This window comes from Hemicordylus capensis, chromosome 4 (genome assembly GCF_027244095.1).
Source record: "Hemicordylus capensis ecotype Gifberg chromosome 4, rHemCap1.1.pri, whole genome shotgun sequence".
NCBI classification, from domain to species: Eukaryota; Metazoa; Chordata; class Lepidosauria; order Squamata; family Cordylidae; genus Hemicordylus; species Hemicordylus capensis.
This window is the reverse complement of record NC_069660.1, coordinates 200,279,610-200,293,672: the sequence shown is the minus strand read 5'-3', so window position 1 is coordinate 200,293,672 and position 14,063 is coordinate 200,279,610. Positions and strand designations below refer to the sequence as shown.

At 42.9% G+C, this 14,063-nt stretch overlaps 1 long non-coding RNA gene across 1 annotated transcript; it reads right to left on the bottom strand.

Moving 5' to 3' along the window:
• Nucleotides 1-5,873: 5,873 nt before the first annotated feature.
• LOC128322181 (uncharacterized) lies at nucleotides 5,874-9,509 on the bottom strand. The gene is made up of 3 exons (XR_008305579.1): nucleotides 9,145-9,509; nucleotides 7,809-7,896; nucleotides 5,874-6,577 (listed from the first exon to the last, which is right to left on the bottom strand). It is a non-coding gene; the product is annotated as an uncharacterized LOC128322181 (long non-coding RNA).
• Nucleotides 9,510-14,063: the final 4,554 nt, after the last annotated feature.

Here is a 14,063-nt window from a genome sequence, read left to right as displayed (position 1 = left end):
TCCCATGGATGATAGCCTATCTGCCTGTGGCATGGAGCGGACTTGGTCGGCTGGCACTCTGAGCCGGTTATGTGGCTAGCTTCATGGCTAAAAAATTTGGAGTGTGGGTGCACAAGCGGGTACAAGGTAGTAATGAACAAAGGGGGTTGAACGAAGGACAGGCCACAAAAAACAGTATTATCTGAATCCTGGCTACTTACCAGCTGAGCTGTTTGGGGCTTCATGGTGTCAGACGAGGTGGGGCATCGTGTGGAGGGAGAAGGGAGATCCAGCAGGTATGCAGCTCTCAGCAGAACTTAGAAGTGTAATTTTACACTTCCTGCATTGTGGAAATGGACAGCAGCGTGCCGTTCACATTGCCAATGCCTTGTCTCAAATGTAATCGCTGTGATATAGAGCTAGGACGTCGTATATCCAGCATAAGGAAGTTGCTGTTTTTCCAGGTTGTTAGTTGCTGCGAGGCTGCTCCCCCCTGTTGTTTATGTTTTCAGTGCAACTTGCCTGAACGGAGGCATTTTATTTGTTTGTTTGTTTGTTTAACACATTTCTACACCACCCAAAACTTACATCTCTGGGTGGTTTACAACAAGATAAAAACATTAAAACATTAGTTAAAAACAAAAACAAGAAATTTAAAACAACGATTTATTTTTTTAAAAACAAAACTCTAAAACAACATTAAAAACAATCAAAACAGTATCAGTTAAAAGCCTGGGTGAACAGATGTGCCTTTAAAGCCTTTTTAAAAATTGTCAGAGATGGGGAGGCTCTTATTTCACTTGCTGCTGTTGAGCAGCTAGTCTGGAAAGCGCTTTGGTGAGGTAAGAGGACATGTGACATGATGTCTCTAAGAAGACTGGGGGTAGAGATTTGAGTCATGTCTGTTCTCTCCGGACCTCCCTCTCAGGACTCAGCAAGGGCCTCTGATGTGTTGCAAGGCCCTCCTCCACACACTGTCCTCCACAGTGTCCAGGCTGATGGAATATCTGGCTTCCGTCTTCATCCTAGAGGAAGATTCAAAGAAGCATTCCCCTGCCAGAGGTGCCCTTTTATGTTGAGCTGAGAAGCATATTTACCAGCCTGGGGTTCACTGAGAGGATGGTCTGGCCCCATGGACTCATGGGTGTTCTGCTGTTCTGGTATCTCTTGGCAGCTCCACAATTACCAACGTGTTGCCTCCTTGGAGAAGACCTGGAAGCTCCTTCTGGCTTGGCTAGTCCACCCCAGCCAGACCATCTGCTATTGAGCGAAAGGGCCCTTCTCCATATTTATTGCAACTTGAAAGCAGTGAGTGACACAGAAGCACAACACCAGAAGCACCTCTGGGAAATTCAGAGCACAAAGGCACCTCCCTTTAGGAAGCTCTGACTGAGACTGATGCTACTAGGCATCCCAAGGTGTGATGGAGAGATTTATCCAGCACTGTGAATTCAGTCTGTGGACCCCTTGCCACAGGATGAAGGAGAAATCCTCCTGGGAAGCTGCAGGATTGCATCTCTCATTTGGAGTCATGGATTCCCGATATGCTCCAATTTCACCTTCTCCCTCTTTCTGCCTCTGTGATGTCATGAGTGATCTCCTCCCCAAGACAGTGGATGGTGGCCAAGTGGCATCAACCCCTCGACAGGTCTGTGGTCTGTTTAGCAGAGGGGGATTTGTATGTGTTTGGCACTTTGGGGTTGGCTGCAGGAGGAAAAGATGCCCACCAGAGTATAATGCTCTCCCTTACACACTGACTGGTGAGTAGACCAAGGCAGGGGCTTCACTGGCAGGGGCCCAAATGGTTAGCAAGGGGACTGGGGGTGTAGGAAGGGGTTTGGGCAGGACATTGGGCAGCCCTTCCTCTTGCTGGAATGCCATGTAAGGTAATTGCAGCTGGTTTTATGAATAGCAAAAGCTTTCTTTTCTATTAAAGAAATGAGAAAACTGATATTTCTCAACAATTCTCTAGTGGTTGGAGCCCATGCAGTTAGTGTCACAGGGGAAAATGTGAGGAAATTCCAAATCTGTCATGAATGCATTTTGTTTTTCTTTCCAGGAACAAGATTCCCTCTGCTAGTCTGTTCTCTCCTTGTTACATGCAGTGGATCAGGGTCACCCAGACGACATCGTGCAGTGCAGCTGTCCATCAGAAAGCATCCAGCAGAGCAGTGAGGTTTAGGCTGAATGAGGGGGACGTAGGCTCCACCTTTGACCCAAAGAAGCCCACCAAGGGTGCAGAAGCCCCTCCCTCTGCCTCTGTTGTTTGTTGAGGGAGCATTCTACAGGGTTAACCTTGCCACCTAGGGGTGCTTTCAAACCATTCTTGGTCTTTGTTTTGGGTCTGGGGAGGCTGTGTGGCCCCAGGAGGAGAGGGAGGTCGGCATCTCCCTCCATTCACACCAACTAGACCATGGGGCACCCTCTTTTCTTTTACCTTCCTCCCTTTCCCCTGCAGCCTGGGTTTCCTCTGGTAATTGCACAGGGGAAACAGCGTCCAAGCACTTGCCCCTCTTCTCTGCTGAGGGTGTGCTCCTCTTCCTTATCCACTCCAGCAGCCATGCTTTACTTCACTTTCCTGTAATAACCCTGTAGAATGCCCCCTCACAGTTACCTACGCCTTAGTCACGTCATGGCTGGATTACTGCAATGCGCTCTACGTGGGGCTGCCTTTGAAGAATATTCGGAAACTGCATTTTGTACAAAATGCAGCAGGTAGTGTTCTATCTGGAGCTGCCCAGTGTGATCACATCACACCTATTTTGAAAGAGCTGCTCTGGATTCGGATCCAAAACAGAACGGGGGTGTTTAGATTCGGATCTGAATCGAAACACCAAAAACCCAAATTGCACACCCCTAGTTTCTGCCCACTTGATGAGATCATCTGAGGGGGCTCTGCTCCAGTTGCCGACAATGAGGGAGGCTAGGTTGTCATGAACTCAGGACAGGGCCTTCTCTGTTGCTGCCCCCAGGCTTTGGAATGCTCTCCCTGTGGCCATTCACTGCTCAGACACTGTTTTTAGAAAGATGGTTAAATCTTGGCTTTTTATCCAGGCCTTTACATGATTGATTTATTGTTGTTTCTGTGTGTTTTTATCCATGTATAGTTTTTTGTATTTTGTATATTATATATTTTAATATCAGATTGTTTTTATATTTTTAGCTAAATACTTTTAATTCATTTTTATGTGTTTTAACTTTTGCAAACCGCCTTGGGGTTATTTTTAGCGAAAGGAGTATATAAATCTAACAATAAATAAATAAATCTAACAACAATTAAATTTTATAATAAAAACAATATGAAGCCACAATATTATGAAGAGAAGAGATGCCTCAAAATCAGACCAAGCACATCAATTGTATCAGCAGCAGCCAACAAGTACAACCAAATATGTAGTGCAATAATTAATCCAGGGAGAAAGCTTACTAGTCTATGGAATGTCAGGAGGTAAGAGGCTAGACTGGGAGGAAGTTCCAAAGTCTAGGTGCCACAGCTGATAAGGCCCTGTTCTGCATACCACCAGCTGCACTAACTGATGGAGCTGGGTTGCACATCAGGGCCTTCCCAGCGAATCTCAGAGGGTGAATGAGTTCATGAGGGTGCAAGCAGTCTTTAAGATACCCTGGCCTCAAAACTGCTTAGGACTTTAAAGGTGATAAGCATCACTTTAGATTGGGCTGCAAAACAAATTGGAAGCCTATGCAGATCTAAAAGGAGCAGAGTCAAATGCTCTAAATTGCTGTTTCCTCATCAAAGCCTGACAGCAGCATTCTGAGGTTTCTGAACACTCCTTCATCTAAGGCAGGCCCAGAAAGATATAAAGCAGTCTTATCTCAGTCAGTGTCCATGCAATGTTCTAAATAAATGTAATATTTTAGCCTAATTGCCTCAAGTTATAGTAGAGATATGGTAGGAAAACCTCTACAGCAGCCTCCCTCAGCCTGAAACAGTCAATAGTCCCAGCTTTCATCTTTGAAGCCTGTAGTTCTAGATAATAAGAGACCCTCTTTACCGATTATAGTTTCCATTACATCTGAGGGAATCTGACTTTAGTTTGTCCAAAGCCTTTCAAGGGAACAGTCAATGGCGCGTACACACACACACACACACACACACACACACACACACACACACTTACTGCTGTGCAACCATAGTTCTAAAAAGCCCAACCAACCAACATTCACACCTGCCAACTATGATTTTAAAAAAGGTTTCTCCCACACAGCTATCCATAAGCAATCTCCTGTGGCCATTTGTCTGACACTTGTAGAAAACAGTGTGGAGATTATTCACCTGGTTGAAGCTGTACACTTACTACATTTGAAGGAGGCTACCCGGTACCGGCATCTTTCATCTGTGTACCCATCCCACAGCTATGACAGGCACTTAGCAATCAGCTGGCTCATCAAGACAAGAATATTTCTAAATGAATATGCAGATCACGAGTAACCATACAAAACCAGTTCATAACAATTTGTTTTGGGGAATACAGGTATTGATATTTGGAGATACAGGTGTTGACCCCTGCTAACTGAGCAAAGAGGAACCTTTTAAAAGTGGTGGTTCTCTTTATTTAGCAGGGGGAGAGCAACTGGCCCTATCCATCCCCAGCACAGCATCCCTCCAGTGGCTGTTGCTGGTGTCTATCTTCTGTTTCTTTTTTAGATTGTGAGCCCTTTGGGAACAGGGAGCCATTTTATTTATTTGTTTTTATCTATGTAAACCGCTTTGCGGAAGTTGGTTGAAAAATGGTATATAAATATTTTGTTGTTGTTGACATGGTGTGTAGTGGTACAGTGCCATCACAAGCCACATCAGGGCTGCTGTGGACCCATAAATTATCCCCGATGCTGTAGAGAATACGTGGTTGCACAAGCAGCACTGCCACAGTTTTTCCCATTCGCTTTCAAAGCCGCATATTCTCTACTGCATCGGGGCTGTTTTATGGGTCCACAGCAGCTCCAGTGTGGGGTTCACAGTGGCACCAGGCCACTGCACGTCACGTTGGCGACTTCCTTCCTTCCCTCCTTCCTAGCATACATAAGTTTTTCTCAAACTTTCAACAGTTGAAGCTCAATTTTTAAAATTCATAATCAATGGTATACTTAACTCTCACACCTGAAAATAAAATGCCTTTTGAATATTTAACCAGAACAAAACCAACCCTTTCTGTTTGAGTCAGGGTTTCAGACTGTTGGACATACAGTATGCAGCTACTTTATACTGAATTGTCCATCTAGGCCAGAATTGTCTATGTTGTCAGGCAGCAGATCTCCAGGGTTTCAGACAGGGATTTTTTTCAGCCCTACCTGGAAGTTTTTCACACGGGGCTTTTAAAGCCCTTTAACTTGCATCTCCTCTGGAATGGAGGAGGAGGTGTTTTCTGTGTGTAAAAGTCCCTGGAGATCCAGTGAATGAATTTGACATATTGTGCGTGAAAAGCAGATGTTCTACCACTGTGCATGAAACTTAAGTGTCCCTCCCTCTATTCTGGATATTTCTTCTTCTGAAGTCTAGAGATTCTGTCTGCTGTATTTCTGCATCAGGAGCAACAGAAGATTGAATTGTACCATGTGCAGAAAGAAAAGCAGAATTACCTCCTCACATAACTGAAAAAAAGAAAGCCCAGAATTAATCAGAGACATAGTGGACATTCTCTTTTGTTATTTGGGTACTTTGGGCTCAGAGGAAGGAACCGTTAATGTTTTAATTACATGTATTTCTTGTGAGAAAACATTTGGGAATTACTGACATAGATTATTCCGCCCCACCCCCACCCCATTATCACTCTAATGCATTTCTTTCCTGCTGTAATTCACTACCCCCACCATTCCCAAATGCCACAGCATTCCTGAACTAATCTCTTTTCAGATTAAATGTACTCTGCACATACTCAGGAGCTGATCTGTTTTATTGAGACTTCTGTAGCAGACTCTCAGCTACAGTGTCTCAGCTCAGTGTCTGCTGCCTGCATGGCCTTTCTCTTCCAGCCATATAGTTTTTATTGTCTGGGACACAGGGGAAAAAATTAAGACATGATGAAATAGATGCAATAAAAACTTTAACAAACCACTCGATATGGCTACTCTGCAAGTAAAAAAAGAGAGGTTTGCTCATAAAGGCCTTAATACATACATGCAGTATGGTATTTTTTACTTCACTGGTGATTTGGTCTTCAGATTTCTCCAAAGTGAAATTCGATAGAGAATTTCAGAGCCCCTTCAAGCAGAAACTGAAATTTGAAAAAGAATTTCTGAATTCCTTCCAAGGAGAAATGTCAAATAATTTTCTCAGACATGTTCTCCACATTCAGTGATAAAGAAGTGAGGTATTGTATGGCAAAGAGGTTCTCTATTTTCCTACTTTGCACAATTCTGATCTGAACAGTACAATTTTCTTTGAAAAGCTCTCTGCATAGTTCCATAAACCACATCTGGATATCTGTAGCTGTTGCTGGCTGTAATAACTGGTGATTACAATTGGCCTGGCTTCTGTACGTTTAACAGCAGTGACATATATAACTGAAGGTGGTGTCGTTTTCCTGCCTTTATTATTCCTCATTTCACTTCCAGAATATGCAGTCTCAGTTCTCAGGATCTAGAAACAGAATCAAAAGTGACTCTTTATCCCATGGAATCTAATGGAGATTCAGTTTTGTCCCTTTTAATCACACAATGGGAAGCATGACTGCTAGTTTGGAGGAAAACTTACATTTTTTTCATGTTAAATACAATTGTTTTTTTATGTTAAATATAATTTTGGTCTGCAAATAATGGTAATGTAATTGCTTTCCAAAAGAGATCAAATCCTCATAATATGGACAAGCACTTTCCTCCATCTCACTATCACACAAATATGCAATAATAAATTAGGGAACCCACACTAGAAAGTGCAAGTGGACAAAGAAATAGGGGGTTGTTGACAGACTTGTGCGTTATATGCATTTAAATTGCACTGCTACTTTAATTCATCCGTAATTGCTCTTTAATTGCTTAGATTTTCATACATTTAAAAAGCAGTTAAAACCACATTGAGTTGCGTGAGACAATTTGAAGCATTTACTGTAGACATTTTAAAGAGATCATGTAAAGAACAATTTCACAGTCCCTATTATACTAAAGAGTTTAAAAATTACACTTGATTAATTTCATCTTAGTTATGCATAGAAATTAGTGTAGAGGTTCCCACCCGCCCCGCAAGCTGCTGAGACACAAGGGCTGGAATTGTGAAAACTGTTGCATGTGAATAAAAATAGCCACTAAGGACATAGATATGGACTGCACTGCAGTTTCCAAATTATGTCATTGTCATCCTTTGGGAAAGTTGGAACGCACATATAAAGAATGAAGACAGAGAACAGGATTGTATTCATTTTCTGTAATCCACATAGTGATCACTTCCTGTACTCTCTTCAATGCATGCACAATCTGTGCACAGTGTATGCATGTACATATGTATGCATATGTACAGTTCACAGTTTACGTTGACTGCACATACAGCAGTACAGTTCCCAGAGGTGCTCTGATCCCTGGATTTCTGGGCTGAAGTCCAGGGCCTCCACAGTCCCTGGGGACCCCTAAATCCTCTTTAGTCTGTCCGAGGTGGTATGGTCACCTGGCTGAGCCTGATGATGCTTAATTTGCAGGCCCAGGCTCCAAAATTATCTAGGCGCACCTCTGACAGTTCCTACATGTACAATGAATTTGAGGGGCCTGTGCCCAGGTTCACTTTTTAAAGTATACAGTACAAACATCCAAACACATGTTCAGCATAATGTGTGAACAGCGCTTGCATTGCTAGCGCTGCTGATGGAAACATGGAAACTTACAATGTTATGCTACTGCCCAGAAAAGTTCACGTCTTATCAAATTTCAGTTTTCTTCCCTTGATGGCTGTCAGATATTTCTCATATTAGTCTGTTGCAACAAAAACAGAAAAGAGTTGTGACAAATTGAAGACTAACACATTTATTGTGGCCCAGGGACTTTTTATTGTTTTAAGAGTATCAGTAATAATAATAATAATAATAATAATAATAATAATAATAATAATAATAGGCCCAGTAGGCCCATTCACATGCTATGTTTAAAACTTGAACAAGTGTACAGTGTACATTGGCACAGTCATTCACATGTTATGCTGAATGCTGGCACAAAAGTAAACTTCCTATATGTACTATGCATTTGAAGGGCCTGGGTGACAGCTGGCCCTCAGTCTAACCATTCGCTGACATCAAAAAGATTGTTAAACTGGTGTGACTGCTTAGGCTTACAGTCACTAAAGCCTCCATTATTGAAAAACAAGACCAAAACTTAGTAGTGTGGTAAAAAGGGCAGGTTGGTGTGAAGTGGGACTAAAATAACTGACAAAGAGACCAGAAAATAAATTAAAAACAAGAACAGGTTTACTTGAAATAAAAAAGTTTCAGAAATTCCAAAAAACAGTAAAGGAACAGTAGATGAAATCTTAGGTTGGCAAGAGTATATAAATTTAAAAATACAACCAAGCAGGCCTTCTATCACAAGGCCTAGTAGGCTTCAGAAAGACAAGCTCCCTCACTGCTAACTCCTCAGCAGTTTCAGCCCAATCTTATACTTCTAGTCAGAGGCGTAACTATAGGGGGGGCAGGGGGGGCACGTGCCCCGGGCGCCATCTTTTCTGGTCACGTGGGGGGCGCTGCCATGACAAAAAAATTTTTTTTTAAAATTTTTTAAAATTTTTTTGTTAATACAAATATTTCCTGCTCAGTGCAGCAGCACTGCAGCAGTCAAGGGAGCATGTCGGCGCCCCCTCCCCCACGAGCGGTCCCTTCCGCGCCGCCCCCCCCCATTGCTTTGCTGTCACCTGGCGGCCAGTCAGTGGCCTGGCTTGGCGGCGGCGGCGGGCGCTTGTGAGGAAAAACCTAAGTATAATGTAGTATGTTGGGGGCACGGGGGGGGGCGCCAATTCAGTGCTTGCCCCGGGCGCCGTTTTCCCTAGTTACGCCTCTGCTTCTAGTGTTCTAGTCTTCTGGCTCACACAACACTCAGCAGCAAAACATCTAACAGAACTCTTCTCTCTCAGAGCTCTGGCCTAATTCTCCTCTGGGCTGTAACACTGGCCTCATTCACACATAATGCAGAAATACAGTTGAAGGGGCCAGTAGTTCCACGAGCATTACGTACGAATGTGGGCAATTGGCGGTAGGTGTGGTGACGAAACCAGAAGGTTCAGATTTGGAACTCCAATCTGAACTCTCAGGTTGTAATGAATTTCCTTGCCGCAACACGAGGTTGGATGCAGCCTGCAGTACATCCGATTGTGGAACCGCAGGCTGCATCCCCTGGAACCAGAGTTGAGGGAGGAAGCTCCTCCCTCAACTCCGGCGTGATTGGCTGTGTGGGCTTTCCATCAGGCAAGAAGGAGGCCCACACAGCCCGCTCCCCCTCCTCTCTGCAGTCTCACTCTCCATTACATCTGGATTTGGATGGGGGTGGGGGGCATGGAACTAGCAGGTCCATTGGACCTGCAGTTCCATGTTACATGTGAATACTGCCCCCTTTTCCCTTTTATTCAGCTCTAAAGGCATACCTTGGCCAATGAGAGAGTTTGTTACCTCAGGCAGCTAGAACCTTCTTTCTCTGCCTGGAGACAACCAATAGTAACAGTTTACAACTTCCCCTCAAACTCTGGAGCTGACTTTTACCTCAGAACTGCTTGTCAGAGGTACCAACATTCTTAACCCTTACAGAGCTTGCAGTGGACACAGAAGAAGGCAAGTACAAAACAAATTACACACTATAAAACAAAGTGGGAAGGTGCCATTCGTTCACACCCTGTGTCCAGGTTCACTTTTAAAATGAACACAGGTACAGTCATTCACCCAAACACATGTGTGAGTGTACAGATGACTGTACACTTGTACAGTATAAGGCCTGAATTGGGCTAGTGTTTCTTTCCTGTGAATCCCAGGATCCAAGTGTACATGGAGAAATGTTACTATTTTTGTCTGCGTTGTTTTTGCTTCCTCAAAAATTTTCAGATTTTCATCACCTCAGATGATATCTACATTTGCTACAAACATTCACTTTTTGTATAAAATAAAATTTGGTGGCAACTCTATGTGGAGATTATATGCCACATAAAGCATTTCTCAGTGGTATCTATGTGGTGACTGCAAAGTGCTCTCTGGCCTTGAGTGTATGAAGCAATGTTTTCCAAGAGTCCCAGAAGAATCACCAGCTCTCACCTTTTGTAAAGGATATCCTTATTTTATGTATGAATCCTTAAGCTAGAACCTAACAAGAAAATAGTGGTGTATTTTCCCCACCCTTGATAGTTCCCTGAATATTATAGACCTCCCACATTTCACATGCTACCTTCCCCCAAATTTTAAATAATCTATATTAAATATCATAACTGCAATATTCATTACAATCATTATCATCATCTATGTTGCTGCAACTTCGTTGCCTTGATATTTTATTTTCCTTTGACAACAGCTATCCAATGAACAAAATAGTCATTTAAAAAATCGGTGTTTCCTCCCACTCACCTATTTCCTTCAACATATAGCAATTTTCTAGCATCCTTCTGGAATCATTTTCACTACTGTTACAGTTGATGGTTGTTTTGAACTTCTGCAAGACAGACAACAGGCTGACCTGTGCTTCTTTGATCTCACAAGATTTAATTAGAGACATCAACAAAGTCTCACATATTTGAGGCCAGCAATGAGGAGAACAAAAATCTATGATTCATGTGAAGCCTGAAGATCCTTTTTCATTTGAAATTAATGCGGGGCCAGGCAGATGCTTTGTTGTCTTGCCACTGATAGATTTTACCTCATATTATTATCAGAAAGTGAGACTAATGTGAAAAGAGGAACCGTCTAAAGGCAATGCTTTCTACAGCTTTTGGAGAGGAAACTGACATGGATATTTTCTTAGACACTGACAGCATATTCCTAAGGGCTCAAAATCTGCAAATGACAAGATCTATCTGTCAGAAGGCTTTTATGAAGAAGATGGTCTGGATGAACTGATGCAGACTGCAGCCAGTTAACTTCTGCAAGTCATTATTCATGTGGGTACTGTATTTGTGTGAGCAATATAATCCAAGAAGGGACTTGCACAAGATTCCCCATTACCCTGCGTGAACAGGACACAGGAGCAGTAATTTCAATGTATAACCAGCTCTGGTAAGATCTACAACAGTTCCATGCATATAATTAAATGCTATCACTAGCTTAAATTTCATTCCCCCTGAAACAAATTCATGATACGTTTTTAACAGATGACCAAGAGTGATTTCTCTCTCACTAAAAGCAAGTTGGTTAAGAGCGTGTTCAAATGAACAGCAGCTCCATCTGTGAGAGTGTGCCTGCTCTGATGTCATCAAAGGATGTGCTGATGCATTCTCTGAATGTAAGGGATGATAATCCAAATTGCCTCTCTACATGGGCTGCAAATTACTCTAAATAAACAGAGGGGTTACATGCAAGAAAAGGGCATGCTGAGTATGTGTTGGCATATCCTTTAATGATGTCACAGTGGGTGAATTCTCACAGCAGCACTGACATGATCACATGTCAGGGGCTGTTGTTTGTTTGAACTGGCTCTCTAGTTTGTTAGAACAGTCCATCTTTCCCAACGCTCTGTCACACTCAAGAAACAGAACCCTATTGACCAAGAACAGAATTCCGCGTTGTGTACCTGAATTGATTCGCACATCCCTATTTGGTACCCTGAATTGTCACCAAATTGTCCATCTGTCCAAGCTATTCCATGAAAAAGGTTTAGGGCTCATTCATACATGAGCCCACAAACAAGCATCCATGTAGTCAGAAACATCCGTGTTAACTGTATTGGTTATCAGTTCTAACAGTAACTATTACTGACAATGGCACCTATTCCTGAAAGAGCTGTGTAGCAGCAATATAGGAAGATGCTGAAAGGCATCATCTCATACTGCACGGGAGGAGGCAATGGTTAACCCATCCTGTATTCTACCAAAGAAAACCACATGGCTCTGTGGTCTCCAGGAGACAACACCAATTCAGTGGTACAACTTTACCTTTACCTTTAGTAGGGGGAATGTTAGCAGACATTGCTTATCATGAAGGAGTGAGAAAAGCTGCCAAAATTTCCCTTATAAATGACATTAAGGGTTAGAGGTATACATGCCCCCTCAAAAAACCCAAACAGCTTGGAACCACATTAATTTTCAGGGCTCCTGTGGTTGGTCTTGGGTTTATTTGCCAAAGTGGTGGCTGTCATTTTTTGATCCACATAGCAGACTTTTTAATCCAAAGTGCCCTGGGGTGACGATGCATCCCAGAACAGTTATGGATATTCAAGAAGGCACCCTCCAAAAGGCAGCTGTGAAGTGCAGCTGCTGCTTCTGTCAACATAGGCAACAATGAAATGTTAAAGATTTTCTTTCTCTTTTAACGTCATTAAAAATGAAAATGGTGCATAATGATTGAGGCTCCAAAAATGAACGTCAGTTTCTACACTTCCATAAAGATGGTGGAATGAATGGGGCTCTAGCTGAATGGGCCTGGTCTATCATTCTGAAAACTAATGAATATTCTTAATGAAAATACAGCCTTGTCTTCTTAGGTTTCCAGTCAGAAGTCCAATTAAATGGCTAACAGCATAAACTTTTGGAGTCTCAATCACCAGTTTGTTGGGAGAGAATGAATCCTGATCTCAATCACTCCTCCTTTTCTATTGATGAGCTTGGATTCAAGCTCCTAAGCTGATGTCACTGGCCATGTGGTTGGGGGCTATCTGCAGATATGTGCACATGGCATTTTTGGATGAGAGTACTTAAATTAGATTGTGTAAATACTACATGGTACCCACAGGAGAGGCACGTTTTCCCCCTTCCAGGCTGTGTCCTGACATAATGCAGTGGAAAGTTTTTTTCTTTTTCTTTTGAAGAAGTTCTACTTTTCTGAGTAGCTCTTGATCTCATAGTAGAGTTAGTAATTAGGAGTAGAGATTATAACATTTTGACTGCTGCTGAAGTCTGTTGCCAAGAAACTGTTTTCAGCAGCCTAAACAATTCAAGGGGCAGAGAGAGCCCAGGAGTATATGGTGGTGTTTTATCACAGACTCTGGCAGAAAGAGAAACCAGAGACCAGGCCTGGGACAGATCAATAATTGGAGACAGATGGATAGAAACTTAGGAAGGTAAATTGAGGGGGGAAATTAAAGATTATCAGATAAAATCCCTTCCTGGTATTTTTCCTCCCTGCTTTTATATGAAAAGAGAGCTTTCTTAAAGATAAGAAATGGTGTTGAAGGATTATATGGATGTTTGTTCTGAAAATTTATAAGACAAAAGCCTGTGTTTTATGAAAGTGTCATCTCCATTTGCTAAAATTCGTTTTTGAGGCAGTATAAGCATTTGCTCAACTGTGTTTTCAATGTAGTACAGTAGGGTAAGGATGTGTGAGCCAACTCGATTTGAACCACGGTTCAAATCAAACAAGCCCGGGTTGGCCAGTCTGAGTTTGAACCAGCCTGGCCTCTGAAAGGGGGATGCCAGTCTGAGTAGGAGCCAGACCAGTCCCAGTTCTAAAAAAACAGTCGGGACCAGTTCAGGGATACACTTGTAAAGGAAAATCCAGTGAGAATTCCCCTTGGGACATTCCCTATAGTAGGGTGAGTGGGTAGGGACAAGAGAAAGGGTACTCCGTACCTTATCTGTGGTGGTGGTGTTGGCAGAGACATAGGAGGCGGCATGGGGGCAGAAGCGGGGAACAAGGGCAGGGACTCCTCCAATCCCTTGCTGGCCTCCTGAAGGACAGCCTGGGCCAGTGGAGGCCCAAAGTGGCCCACAGCCAGATCAGGCTTTCCTTCAGAGCATGGATGGCAAAGAGTTGGTGGCTTTAAAGGGATCGCCTGGTGTTCTTTTCACTGGAACACTGGTATTTTTGTGCAAAAACACTGGTGTTCTAGCAAAAACAAAAAACAAAAACACTAGGCTGTCTTCTCAAATGGCCTCCCTTTGCATGTGCATAGGCCATTTGAGGTGATAGCCTGGTGTTTTTTCACTAGAACACTGGTGGTTTTGCGCAAAAACATCAGCATTC